This window comes from Gymnoscopelus microlampas (assembly GCF_963454915.1).
Source record: "Gymnoscopelus microlampas genome assembly, chromosome: 14".
Taxonomy (NCBI): domain Eukaryota; kingdom Metazoa; phylum Chordata; class Actinopteri; order Myctophiformes; family Myctophidae; genus Gymnoscopelus; species Gymnoscopelus microlampas.
In genome coordinates this window covers 15,672,861-15,687,860 of record NC_139951.1, presented here as the reverse complement: position 1 = coordinate 15,687,860, position 15,000 = coordinate 15,672,861, and the positions used below count along the sequence as shown (strand labels likewise).

General features: G+C 42.0%; 1 pseudogene across 1 annotated transcript; it reads left to right on the top strand.

The window, feature by feature from the left end:
• The first annotated feature begins 6,392 nt into the window (after positions 1 to 6,392).
• LOC311060071 (focal adhesion kinase 1-like) lies at positions 6,393 to 13,770 on the top strand (annotated as a pseudogene). The gene is made up of 5 exons (XR_014602918.1): positions 6,393 to 6,485; positions 9,518 to 9,677; positions 10,424 to 10,504; positions 11,041 to 11,126; positions 11,867 to 13,770. The product of XR_014602918.1 is annotated as a focal adhesion kinase 1-like (transcript).
• Positions 13,771 to 15,000: the final 1,230 nt, after the last annotated feature.

The window sequence follows — 15,000 nt, the reverse complement described above, 5'->3', positions numbered from 1 at the left end:
TATATTTTTTTGTTGGAGTGTAGGAGAATGACTGAAGCGGAAGCTCAACAGCTGGTGGAGAAGAGGATTGGAATAGTCATGTCTGTAGCTCTATTCACCTGTTCCAACAAAGTCAATTTTGTCCAATCTGTGATTGGTGTTGAGATGTGGAGGCAAGGTTGTCCTCTCAAGATGTTCACCACCATGAATAGCCTCGGTATCTCCCAGTCCAGAGTGGTGGCAAGAGGAAATATAGACAGACTCCAGGTTGACCACGATAAACAGCTTAAGCTGTGGAAAATGGAGGTTGAGGTGTGTATGTATATACTATTAGATGAATGATATATTCTTTGTTTCATTATCGCTTTATTTTCTTTGTCATCATATAACCATATTATAAAATCATATAGTATCTACATATGTAATATGTATCATCACTTGTTTGTTTCTTTCATTCAAGATGAATAGTTATTTTAATAAAAAAAACATTGTTAGTAAGGCAAAGACATGGTATTAGCGAATGACAGAAGAATAGTTAAGAGTAGAGTAAAAATTCACACTTGTTCTCAACACCTGTTTTAGAAAGAACCATCAGCTCCAGCTTATTCTCTCAGTTGGGAACATCTTCAGGTATTATAATATATCTTATATATATTGCTTTATTATAATTTGTTGAATACATTCTTTCCTTGCAATCAAATCTCATGTCTTCTCATAACAGATAGCATCCCAGGCCAAGGATGAACGTGTGGGACATGGAAACAAGTCCCCGATTTGGACGTTTCGCTTTGCCCATCGGAACCGGATACATTTCAGCCACCTACAGGGGCCTCCAAAAAAGGCAGTTGAGGTGTCACCAGCCAGCATCCTCCCGTCCAGACAGGTACACATGCTGTAAAGAAACGCACACATGACCACCTGCATGATGGCACAAAAGTCATTATAATCTGTTGTTTTCGTGTACATTAGACATACGAGTCACTGCGGCAGCGCATGCAGATAATTGTGATGCGCATAATCGTTGACAACCTCACAGCCCTCGAAGGATTGAGAAGCAAGGTCGTGAGGCACATTCCCCATGAATACTCCCAGCAGATGACCGAGAAGAGCACTGTTGTAAGTCAGCATGTACAACTGTACAACTACTGTTACTTCTCTGTAAATACAGCAATGAGCCTCAAGCTCAAGGGACAGTTCAGTTCTGGAGTGAATTAGATATTTACCTACTTATCCAGAGTCAGAAAGACCTATAGATGTCTGTATAATGTCTGTCTCTCTGTGTGTGTGTGTCTAGTCTAATAATCGTCTGGCTTACAACTACACGTTGTCAGCATATTCATGGGAGCATGAATATGCTAAACAGTTATCATGGCTATCTGCCTGTTAGATTTGTAAATGTCTTGTGTGCAAGTGTACATTTTTGTCTCTAGTGTTGTGCTAGAAGAAAGTCCTTGAGTGTTACCAAAATCAGTAGGATTTATCCACCAACTACTAATGGACCCACTTATGGACCACACTGACACGGCTGCCCTTAGAGCCCGCTAGCGGGCCTAAAGATAGTGAAATTACCCCAAAAAGAACTATGCTTTCCTAATGTCCCTGTTTGTTTTTACAGGTCAATCTTGGTGCAGTCCCTGGAACCCAAGGACCCTGGAACCCAAGCACAATAGAAGCAGTTATCGACATAATGGATGGCCTTATTGACTATGTTCCAACAGTGGATGGGGAACCCTACAAAGTATTGTGCTGCGCAGATGGCCTAAGTATCGACAGGATGTGGCCCAGCCGTCAATGCAGGATGACTGAATCATCACCTGCATTCAGATTTGAAGGGCTTGTGGAAGCCCCACCAGAATTTCACAAGGAATCAGTGTATTGCCAGGTAACCAACTAAGATATGTTTTTGTAAGTCCACTCTGACGCGCTGCTCTGGAATCAGAGCGTGGCGAGGCAATTATTTTGTAATTTACGAACAACAATTGCATTAGCAATATTGTCAAGATGGCAAACAGAAACAAACCCAACTTATGCTACAAATATTTTACAATTATACAAACAATTTATGGGTTGTCTAGTTCAGCATATTAATAATGTACCTGTGGCATTTGAATGTTGGAATGCTTCCTATTTTGAGCATGTCATTATTGTGAAAAACATCCAAAATGTTTCTAAGAATTTTCTCTCTTCTATCCTTAAAAAATAAATAGCCAAGTCACAATATGGGTGCTTTAGCCATAGGTTATGACTATTTGTGGCTACTTGGCATGGATAGGTTTGGGAACCAGAGAGTCTGGTCTGCATTCTGGGTGCTCTTGGAGTACAGTGCTCTAACTGGCGAATGAAAGGAGAGCACTCTGGAGCATTCAGTTAATTAATGAACGCATTCCAAACCGACAGACATGTTTAAGTAGTATGAATGCATGTATGAAAAATGTGTGAAGGACCATCTACTTATTACTACCTAAGTTGTCTAATAACACTCCCCTGCTAGATTTGACAATTATATTGATTATCTCTTGAATCACAGGACATGATGAAACTGCTGTTCGGTGAGGATTTCACCGCTCGAGGATCTCTGCGCCATATCAAAACTTGGTTTTCATTTGGTGGTCACTTGAAACTTCTTGAAAATGTCAAAGAAAAGTTTCAGCATGTCTGGGATTTGGATTTCATCACGGTAATGTCCAGGAACTGTGCATTGCTTTTATCTTCCTCAGATTGATATGTTTCCATGAGTTTTCCGCAACATACATCACCTAACCAAAAACAAATATACATTTTCCCCCACAAAGTTTGTGACTTCAGCTTACGTCACTTTATACGCTGCTACGGAGTGCAACCTTGACAATGTTGATCAGAAGCCTTCAGACTTCCCCGCAGACGCTGAGGCCCAAATGGAGTGGCTAAGTGGACTCGCACGGAGATTGGTGGACTTGGTGTGGATGCCACCGACTCAAGAAGACATAAATGCTGCTGCTGCTGCTGCAAATGATGTGGGGACCGGGAGAAGGGGGAGCATATCCCCTTCCTGTCATTGTGGATACGGTAGGCACATAAGAGTCTTTGCATCACTCAGTGGATTAGGGCATAAACACATCTCTGATCTTGCTTCTACCTTTTGAACCCTCAAAAAGTCTCAGGTCATCTGGGACCGGCCTATTAACTGTTCCCATGCGTCAGTGTTTACTAGTTATGACACGTAGTCCATACAAACTTCCTAATGACTTTTAACTTTTACAACTTGAATTGTCCTTATGAATATAACGTGCTAAAACTTGCCTGGCCTTATATGTCATAATGTGTAAAATAGTTGATTGCATTTTCTACTTCATTATAGAAACACCAGGTGAAACGTTACTGCAGTGTTGCAGCAACCTTTGTGGAGGTGTCTGGTACCATGAAGAATGTACCGAATTCGAAATGGAGACGACACCCAATCGTGCCGAGATGGAGACAACATCCAATCTGATTGAGGATTGTTTCTGTAGCCCAGAATGCCAAGCAGCTGGCACCTACATACACTGTTACTGTAAAGAGCAGCGAGAGGGACAGATGGTACAGTGTGCACTCATGGACCAGTGCAAAAGACATGAGTGGTACCACAAGGACTGTCTGAGTCTGTCAGAACAATCCAGTGTTGAGCAATGTAAGAATTCACTCATGAACACATCAACATCATGTATTACCTTACTAACCAGTGGTCTTGTATCTTGTTTTTGAGTCCAGCAGTACGACTAGAGTCACATTAACTGGTTACTTGTGATTGGACTTTATTTGACCATAAATGTGACTTCGGACTTGCAGGTTTTATGACCTTTACAGTATATTTTGGATTAAGATTTAAGATTGACTTAAGTGACTTGAAACCAGTGAACACTAACATACTCTCACTAAGTAAGAAGAGTGCATATATAAATAAAGCTATAGTACCTCACCTGCAGCTGACCATGGTTCAAATACGACACAAAAAAACATTCAATAATTGTTATTTTCCTATTACAGCTGCATGGTACTGCTCAGAGGCATGCACCATGGCTTCCGATGCAGATGACCATATGCTCAACTACACGAAGGCTCTTGTGTGGGAGGGGCTTTATAACATGGCAAGAAGAGATGCTGTCAGAGAGGGTGATGGAGAAGCCATGACAGACTTCTGTAAAATGGACATGGTGCTGTTCTGGGCTAGGAAACACATCAAGGATTTCGCCATCTGCCATCGAATGCTAACCGGTAGGAATTAGAAAATGTAATGTGTTACTATGGGCATTCTGTCACTGTAATACCAATGGCATGATATCAAGTCCAACTTGTTTGAATAGGGATTGAAGGATTCTACCCAGAGCGCGCAAGACAAGACCTGAAGTGGAACCGTGTGGCAAATCTTCAAGGAACGCCTGGAGGCAACATTGGCTTGGATTTAGTCAATGAATTCATGAATGATGAATTCAAAGGTCTGTCCCATGAACATTTTCTAAATTATTTAACTGTTATGTAATGTTATTGAGTGACAACTTTGACATAGTTCTCATACTCTTCATGTCCCGAAGGATATGCCTTATGACACAGACCCTTATTTACTAATAAGTCATTGGGAGGCTCTCCCATCTGAGAGGATTGTTAATAACATGTAGAACAGAATTCCATAACTGTCTAGAGTGAAGATGAAGCGTAAACAATGGAATATAGTGGAAAGGGGGAACATGTGGTCACAATAGTCAGTGATATGCAAGCTTTTTGCTAGTCAGTGAAATAGAATGGAGTAGAATTCATTTCACTGGGGCCTTAATGTGAACACCAGATCAAGGGCCTATGGAGGTTCAGACACTTCCTTGACAACCTCTTTTATACGCTGTTCTGTTATTTGTAGACTCCTTGCCGAGAGGCAACTATACCAGTGAAGATGTGGAGTGCTGTTCTAAAATGGCAGGAGCACGTGTAAATGATGTGGATCGGCTTCTCACAAGCCCAGGAACTGGCCGTACCCTCACAACGTCTCTGTCATCATCCTCCTCCTTCAAGAGAGCAATAAGAGCTGACATTGCTGAGTTTGTAGTCCATTTTAAGGAGCACCATCTCTTCAGGTACATTCCTGGGAGAGCACACCAGGAATTTGAGAAGTTTACTTACCAGCAGAAAATTCAAGCCCCCAAGAAGATGGGGAAGATGATGAGGGATCTGGCAAAGGGCATGGACTTCTATGAACATATCAGAGATAGATAAGATAAGATAGTGAGTACCACTATTTACATACATTACATTTATGGCTGGGGGAATGTATTAATACTTAAAACGTGACTGATATGTCCATACCTCTGTAACCGGTTTGGTCCATTCAACTTTGAAACTTGTGGCTGGATTGCCATCGAATTGTTGTGTGTTTCTACATACAGTAGTGTAGTGAGTCACAATGCATTATTGCAGTGAAAGGCCTAAGAATAAATGGCACCCTTTTCACATTGGCCTATTATAGGGCCACCAGGAGGCCACAATTATGTACCTGACCTGTGCTCCGAGGAGCACTTTATCTAGTTTTCCCATCATTTCTTTGGCTGATTTCATTGGTTCATTTGATTGATTGCAGTCGAGCCAATCATACGAAGCTATGGGACGATGAACCGGAACCGGAAGAGATATATATTTTAGGGCAGCCATAGTGAATGGGTGGAGATGCCGCCTGGGAAACAAAAGATCCCAGGTCCCCCTGTCGCGGTGATCCCCCGGCAATTTGTCGAGGTGTCCCTGAGCACTGCCCTCCCCCTTGGACCACCAGGGCAGTAATAAGCTGGGTGAAGCTGAAAACTGAATTTACACTGTGGGGTCAAATCGGTTTAATTATATTTCCTTTGGTTAAAACAAAATGTTTTTTTTGTTGTTGTTGAAAAGTTAAAGCTCCATATTCTGTGTGTGTGTGTGTGTGTGTGTGTGTGTGTGTGTGTGTGTGTGTGTGTGTGTGTGTGTGTGTGTGTGTGTGTGTGTGTGTGTGTGTGTGTGTGTCAACAGGGTGGAAGCCAACACATTTACCAACCTGTGGGGAAACGAGGTGAGACCACTACACAACATGTGGCATGCCTCATACTTAGTATACTGTACATATCACTAATACGCTTGTCTGTGTTTGACATTCAAATGTTTCAATGGCCTGAATGTAGCCTTAGTAGTAGGTGAAACACTTTGCTCTCTTTACCCAAAGGTTTGATATACTGAACTGTACTGTATAGACTGTATACATTTTTTTTTTTTTACCTTTTTATGTTTTATCGCAGAATCTTATGTACGCAGAAGCTTTTAGTATAAGAATTGTACTTTTTCTATATAGTTAGGCTATGTTCTAAGTACCTTCAGCTATTTTCTACTGTATGTATGGAAGTTGCAATACAAATAAAGATGATGATTGTTCTAATTCATTCTAGAACATGTGGCCCCACCTAAGAAGCCCCCCCCGCCCAGGGTCCCCCGCTCACCTGACCAATATTAGCCCTGTGGACAGCTACAACGAGGGGGTCAAGGTAAACACACATAACTCACACACACACACACACACACACACACACACACACACACACACACACACACACGCTCACACTTACAGTATGCAAATCATTTCAACACACTCCCTAAAGCAGTGGTTCTCAAACTTTTTCATGTCAAGGACCCCCAAATGGACACCTATTAGCCCGCGGACCCCCATTTGAAAAGATACATTTTAAGGATCCCCAGTTTGACATGCATTAGGGCTACGGACCCCCCATTTAATGGCATTTCTATCTCTGGGACCCCAATTCATGTTGTAAAATCAATGTTAACTTAACTCTGAGAGTGTACAAATGGAACCAAATGGACCCGTTAGGGTCCATTTGGTTCCATTTGTACACTCTCTCAGAGTTACAGACCCATAAGGGTCCATTTGGTTCCTATCCATCATTTAGCTGGGGACCCCCTGGAACCCCCTCAAGTACCCCTGGGGGTCCCCGGACCCCACTTTGAGAACCAATGCCCTAAAGGTAGCTCTCCATCGCACCGACGTTAGCGGTGGTAAGTGTTAGAAAGCGTAGAAAGCTCCCAGGTGCATTCAGCTACTTTCTTTCACACCTTCCAACGGACTGCCATTCTGTAGTAATCTGTTGTAGCCTGTTTGGTGGAGAGCTACCTTTAGTGATACAGAAACACGCAACTTCTATCTATTACAAACACAGACATACATACTGGATACCGTGTGCACATACCAACACATTGATGGTGGACCCTTTAAATGCAATCAATTAAAGATATCAATCAATCAATTAATAGAAAGTGCTGTTGTTTTGCAGCATTAACGTTTTTGTTAAGAAACCACAGATGTAAAGTTCCACCGTGTGCCATTAGTCTCTCCCACTATAAAAGTCTGTCATTTGAATGAGTTGAGACATGCTGCAGGTACAGTGTGTGGGCTTTCACGTGACTGTCGATTACTTTTTGCTTTGTGCTACTGGGTTTCATACGATGCCATGTAATGCATGTGGTTTTGCTTTGGCCTAACGTGCTCATCCCTGTTCTCTCTCCTCTGTCATCACCACAATCCATCCTCCATTCCTCTATTCCATCTACCCCTAATCTCCTCCTCATTGTACCCACCCCTTACTCCATCCTTCCATCCATCCATTCGTCCGTCCACATTTTATTGCCCCACACCCAACCTCACTCCATCCTTCTCTCTGCACCCCCCCCCAATCCATCCATCCACCCCTTCTTCCTGTTCCTTTGTCCCACCTCATCATCCTCACCCCCCACTCCACTGTACCCTCTCCTCCACCCCCCCATCCCACCCCCCTAATAGCCGCGGAGGGTAAGCCTATCTGTGTGTGTATGTGTTATCGTTGTAGAAGTTAGTACTTAGTAGGTAGTCACTAGTTACGTCCGCTAAAGTTGTAAAGGGATACTTTGACGTAGCACTGGATTTTTGTCTTTTTCTCGCAGAAAAAAAGCTTTGGTATGACTTTTTTAATGTGTTTTGTGTAAAGAAATAGTTACAGTACCATTGCTGTCAGTTAATCATGCCAGTAATTTTCGGGTGCTTGTGACTTAGGACAAATAACCAACTTAAATAGTCATTACGTCAAGGTATCCATTTAACATACTGTAGACATAATACAGTAGCAAACTGTAAGTCTGTCTGTCACCATAGTAGTGGGTGAGGATTATCATCCGCCCATAAACAGGATTCATATTATTTCCTTCCTCTGATCCTATTAGCTAGAGCAGCTGCAAACATGTACAAAATTAACTCTTAATGGCAAAGGCATTAGTTTGTCTTTGTTGACAAAGACAGTCTTTGCTTTGAGCTTTCCTGGTGGGTCAGTGAGTCAAATTAAATTCCTGAAAAAACTGAAATTCACTAAAATGATTTTAAAAGTTAGTCTTGACAGTGTTGTTTCTATAGTATTTGGATTCTTTACTTAAACTTGACCACGAGATCTAACTGTCCAAGATCATTGAAGGAACAACTATGAATTCACTTGGATTAGTCTAGAAGTCATCAATGCTGTGTACATTTAGGACTAATCTAACATAGTTTAAACTGGGATAATTTTAAGTCTTTACATTTTTATTGGAGTTTTAGTATGTCTATGGTTACATCATGGACTGACTAACATATTAACAATCCAATTGTACTAGTTGTTCATTCTAGAAACGTACAGAGAAGCACTTGCCCATTTTTACACCTGTACAGCCTGTTCAAGGTAGGAATGTTGCGCCATCCTTCCAATTCGTATTGCCATGGAATAGGGGGGGCATTGTTGTGCCACATTTAAGCAGTGATGAAAGAAGTATTAAATGTTTAAGTAAAAGTATCCATACCCTATCGTAGAAATAGTCTATTACAAATACAAGTATTCAAGTATTCAGTATTCAAAATGTACTTGAGTAAAAGTACAAAAGTATTGGCATCAAAATGTACTTAAAGTACCAAAAGTAAAAGTACTCATTATGCAGAAGGTCCCATTTCACAAGTTTTCAAATGTATAAAATGTATAAATATCCTTTGAAAATAGCAGATCGACAAGCTCACAACGCGTCACTTTGAGACATGTTGTGACTGTGTTCTGCCACGCCGTCTGCCCATTTTTTGCCAGTATTTTGTGAAATAAATGCATAGGCAATATAGTTATAAATGCATATAATCTACCAACAAAAGTAGCTGTCATTTTAAACAGCTTAGATGCTGACGCTGTAGTGCTACATGTTACACCTCTGTTTCTGCAACGCCGGCATGCCATGGAAAGGTCACTCAGGGGCCGGCTTTACAAGGTTGTGTATTTTTTTTTATATAAAACTCAACATGAATTCAACATTCATTCATGACTTAACAATGAGATTGAGTGAATGTGGATGTTTGTGTGGGTTTCCTCTCCTGGTGCCTCATTTAGTGATGTTACAACTGCCACCTGGTGGAGAGTCTGTGTAACTACAGTCACATATTCGACTATGAAGAAATGTGCAGGGCAGATGTTTTATTCTTTACCTTTCTTACTGTCCTTGCATTCCTCATTGGTCCGTCCAGCTCCCGCCCCAGGAGATCAGCCCGCCCGCCCCCCACAGCCAATCTGGATCGCTCGAACGACAAAGTGTATGAGAACGTAACGGGATTGGTCAAAGCCGTGATCGAGATGTCCAGTAGGATTCAGCCTGCGGCCCCAGAGGAGTACGTCCCTATGGTGAAGGTAAGACTCAAATGATAGATGCAGTTCACCTTTTAAAACATTTGTAGTCATTCAGCTGACACACATATCCAGAGTCACATACATGTTTAGAAGAAGAAGCTGATTCCTAGTGCAGTGGTTCTAAAACTTTTTCATGTCAAGGACCCCCAAATTGATTTGTACTTGGCCACAGACACCCCCATCTGAAAATGTTTTGTGCCAGCCAGGGACCCCCAGAAGAGAAGATTTAAATTCAAAATGATTCAAAATCTTTCAAAAATAGCACATGTACAAGCAGCTGTGAGCTTGTAGATCTGCTATTTTTGAATAGCCAACGTATAAATGGATAAAGTGGTTCAAATGATTGTGATGCTATGTTAACTACTTTTGCTGGGGACCCCCCTGGACCATTTTCGTGGTCCTCACATGAGAAATGGTTGTTTTATATTGTTTTAAAAATATTTTAGATTTAGCCTTACAATTAGGGAAAGATTTAGGTTGGGGTTAGGGTTAAGATTGGGCATTTAGAGGTTAAGTTTAGGGGTTGGGGTTATTAAGAGTTTTCCCTGTTTTATGCTTAATTGTGAGGTGATAGCCGATCAACAAGATAAAAACGCGTCGCAGCGCGCGTTGTGAGCTTTGTAGATCGGCTATTTTGGTGGTTAAGTTACTTTCAGCTATTTTTCAATGCCGTCCTAAAAGGTTGAGGTCCTCACAAGTATAGTATGTGTGTGTGTGCGTGCGTGCGTGCGTGCGTGCGTGCGTAGGAGGTGGGCCTAGCACTGAGGACTCTGCTAGCGACAGTGGATGAGACGATTCCGGTGCTACCAGCCAGCACACACAGAGAGGTAAACGCAAGACACACTCGCTGTCTTCCTGTGTTCTTTTGCTACTCTCTTTCTGTCTTCTTCACACATACGCATCCCACATGTAACTGGAACAGATAAGGGATTTAGTAGTCCATTCTACAACTGACTTAGGTGCGCCTACAGAGTAAAATCCTGTGTTAAATTAAATCTGCGAGTGTACAAATAGAACCTTACGGGTCCATGTTGTTACATTTGTACAGTCTTGGAGTTACAAATGGATACAACACTGAGGATTTGACTGTCTAAAAGCATATCTGACAGGGCTGATGAGTGCAACCCAGAAATACTAGCTTATACCCTTTACACTTCGTTGACAAGGGTCCCCCAGGGATCAAATCTTTTGGCCGAAACCAGCCAATGTACAAGCTCACAACGCATCGCCTCGTAACAAGATGCCCAGAATATGGACGCTAGGGTTCGAGTGGTTAATAAATTGTTAAATCACAGGTTTACATGTTCTACTCAAGGCCTTTTATATATGGCTTTAGTGACTTTTTTCTTCTTTGTTGAAATAGATTGAGATGGCTCAGAAGTTGTTGAATTCAGACCTGGCAGAGTTCATAGGGAAGATGAAACTTTCCCAGCAGTATGTCATGACAAGGTAGGTACACAAACACCCATTTTCTAAGGGGGGTGGGGGTTCTAGTTTTTATTTTGTACTACTTTGATATTGGTCGTTTATAATGTGGGTAATTCATGGATTGATTAAAAATGCAATGACATTGGCTCAGCCATCCTTGTGAGTGGGAGAACCGGGGTTCAAATCCGACCTGTCTTTTCTCGGATGTCTCTCCCTCTGGCCTTCGTTTCCTGACTATCTACACTGACCTATCTAAAACAGGCATAATGCAAAAGCGATCGGGTGGCGCAGTGGTGAAGTCACTGCCCACCACCACGGAGGTTGTGGGTTCGAATCCACCGTGGTGCATCCGACTTTGTCGAGCGTCTACACAAACACAATTGGCCCATGTTCGGGGGAGGGAAGCCGGGCAGGGAGGGTGTTAATGGTCATTGCGCGTACTCCTACGGGCTGGGGCGGCACTTGTCAGCAGGGAGTGTTGGGCGGGAGGAGTAGGACGAAGGCTCTACGTCCTCCTGGTGGGGGCTCCTCACTGGCAGATGAGTCAGTAGGATATGACAGCAGTGACAATACAGAAATGTGTGTGGGGAGGAATTAATTAGCATAACGACTAGATTGGGGAGAAAAAGGGGGAAAACAATGACTGGCTACTAAAAAAAAAAAAAAAAAAAAAAAAGGCATAACAAAATGCCAAAAAGAAATCCGAAAATGTAATGACAAATACTATTTGTTCATTAAGATATGTTTTGTGTTCTCCTCAGCTTACAACAGGACTATAAGAAACAGATGTTGACGGCAGCTCACGCTCTCGCTGTCGATGCCAAGAACCTGCTGGACGTCATCGACCAAGCGCGCCTCAAGTTGATCGCCCAGGGCCACACGCACTGGCCTGCGATCCAATCAGACTGGACGGGCGGGTCCAGGAGATTCAGCCACAGGCAATCTGGATGGAGGATGGGGAAAGGGGAGGAGCCCGACGGTGGAGAGACTCAGCCAATCAAAGAGAGAGGTGGAAGGACCGATGGATGGATGGATGGATCGACGGACAGATCCCAGATCGATCAAGTAATGGACTGATGGATCATTGATCAATGGATGGATTGGACAGGGACACATGCATGGATGTATGGATGAACAGACAGGACAGTACACCTGAAAGACTAAACCTAGGTATACCACCTCTCTCTCTCTCTCTCTCTCTCTCTCTCTGCATCTCCTTCATTCTGCTCGCCTCTCCTCCATCACACAGACATTCATTTATAAACTCTTCCTCAGCGTATGTCTGGCTGCGTCCACATTAGCTCGATATTTAGCTGTCGTTTTTTTATCTCTGTTTATTTTGTCGTCTCGTTGTTCTGTATCCAGAAAAAATGCTTGTCTCCTATGCTGTCTCCTCCAGAGCCAGTTAAACACAAAAAAACTCAACAGGTCGATTGGAATCATTGAAGGAAACGTGTCAAACGAGCCCTGCCAGCGTCCTGCATGCACAGCGTGCAACACCTACTGCCTGCTTTATACTTGGTTGCGCACTGTGTTGCGCATTGAAAATAGCAGATCTGCAAACTTGTAGATCGGCTGTTTTCGGTACGCAACACTGGCGCGCAACTACGTATAAATATGGTCTGGAGGCTAGCGATATGTTCGTCCAGTGGACTGTGGGCGTTTTGTTTTGTTTTGTGTTCTATGGCTCTCTCTGGAATGGTTGTAGACTTAGTCAAACAAAACAACAACAAGATGAATTCATTAAGAACAATACAAAAACGAGTACACGAGGAACAGGTAAACATCTCCACGTATGTGAGATGTCACAACTGGAACAGATGAGCTAGGATGAGGATGATGATGATGATGATGAAGATGATGATGAAGATACAAGCTCAACGCATTGCCAGCTTGTAGATATGCTATTTTAGCTATTATTTTTAATGTTTGACAATAATGACATGCCCAAAATACGGACGCCAGGTTGCAAGTAGTTAAATAGGCAAAAATCTGTAATGTCTTGGCAACAGTAGGTAACAGTCAGTCGTGTTCGTTTTTAGATGTACCCCTTGGTGGTCAGTTGTCCAAGCTGTGTATACTATAATCTCACACTATATTTATTAAGAATTAATCTTGTTTTTTTTAAGTGAATTGAACCTGTACATGTCAATTCAAACTGAACGTCAGATGCGAGACCCCAAACCTGGTCTGAACCGTGCCAGCTGAAAACCCATTCAGGAATACAGCAGTAATGTATTTATTGGAATACATTTTTCCTTAACCACTTAAACCCCTGTATACATCGTTGACTAGTGTCCCCCAGGGCTCTATACCTTTGTCCCTCTACACCAAATCTCTTCACAGAAAATAGCCAATCTTCAAGCTTATAACGGGACACATTGTGAGCTTGTTAGATTTGCTATTTTTGCCGAATGTTTGCCTATTATGACACACCCAGAAAAGGCACGCTAGGGCTTGTGTGGTTTTAAATGGAGGTCAGGACCCAGCATGTACTGTTGGTGTTGTTGCTGGTGGGTGCTCCAGGAATTGTCCTCGTATCCTCTCTTAACTTTCTGTCCTTCCCTTTGTCTCCCTCTCTCAACCTTATTTATCTCCCAATTTATTTCACCCCTCCCACCCCCTCCATTGCCCTCATTCCCTCAGCCCCCTTCACCTTTTCTCTCTTACGCTCCCTTTCTCTTCTCCCTATTTAAAACCCCACCCTTCTTAGTAACTTTCTCAGCCCATGAGCAGTATTTTCAAGAAGGGGTCACATGTACAGTTCCTAAACCTAGCAAATAAAAACACTTCTAAATTTAAAAAGTGATTGTAGTCTTTTTGCAGCCTGTCTTCTTAACTTCCTCTAAATGGTTTAATCTTTGTCTTATCATTCTCTGCATTCGGCATGTATCTCATATTTCAGTTTGACAGAAATACCTACAATGTTCTGTGTGTGTGTGTGTGTGTGTGTGTGTGTGTGATAGAGAAATAAAGTACATAAACGCCTATAGCCTGCTTATTCAGTGTCCATAGTTGTACACAAGTCTCTATTATCTAAAAGCGCCACTATAAGTGAGACCAACAGCAGGTGTGAAGTTGTTAATAATATCTTCAGATTAATTATTCAAACTGGTCTCTGTTAACTGGTTATCTGTGAATTATTATTCACTGAGTTGAGTGCTGCCTGTGTCTCTTCCTCCATAATTAGAGAGACTAAGGCAGTGGTGGAAAAAGTACTCAAATGTTTTACTTAAGTAAAAGTATCAATACTGCAATGTAGAAATACTTACAATTACAAGAATTTAAAATTTACTTGAGTAAAAGTACAAAAGTATTGGTGTCAAAATGTACTTAAAGTACCAAAGGTAGCCTACTAGCCGACGCAGAATGTCCCATTTCATAAGTTTTTAGAATGTATTGAAAACCTTGGAAAATAGCAGATCTACAAGCTCACAACACGTCAACGCGTTGTGAGCTTGTAGATCAGCTATTTTCAAACAGCCAAAGTAAATAGGGCTGAAGTGGTTAATGTATGTTTTGTAGTAATAATCAAAATCTGCAAAGTAACTAATTAAAGTGTTCAAATAAATGTAGTGGAATAAGAGTATAAGTAGTTTACATTATGTCAGCGACGGGCTGGAATAAAATGTAATGCGTAAGTAATATTAAATAAGGCTTTTATTCCTGAGGTGAGGAAACATGTTTTCTGTGAAGTTTAAAGTGTTTTACTGACCTTTACTGAAGGTCTCGACAACTATAACAACAAACGAGATTCGATAGGGACACAATTTGGGTGTGACGAGATTCGATAGGGACACCCAAATTGTGTCCCTATCGAATCTCGTCTGTCTCCTACACTTCCTGTTTCTTAATGCGATCTAATAATGATCGATATTTTTTTCCAATGTGTTAC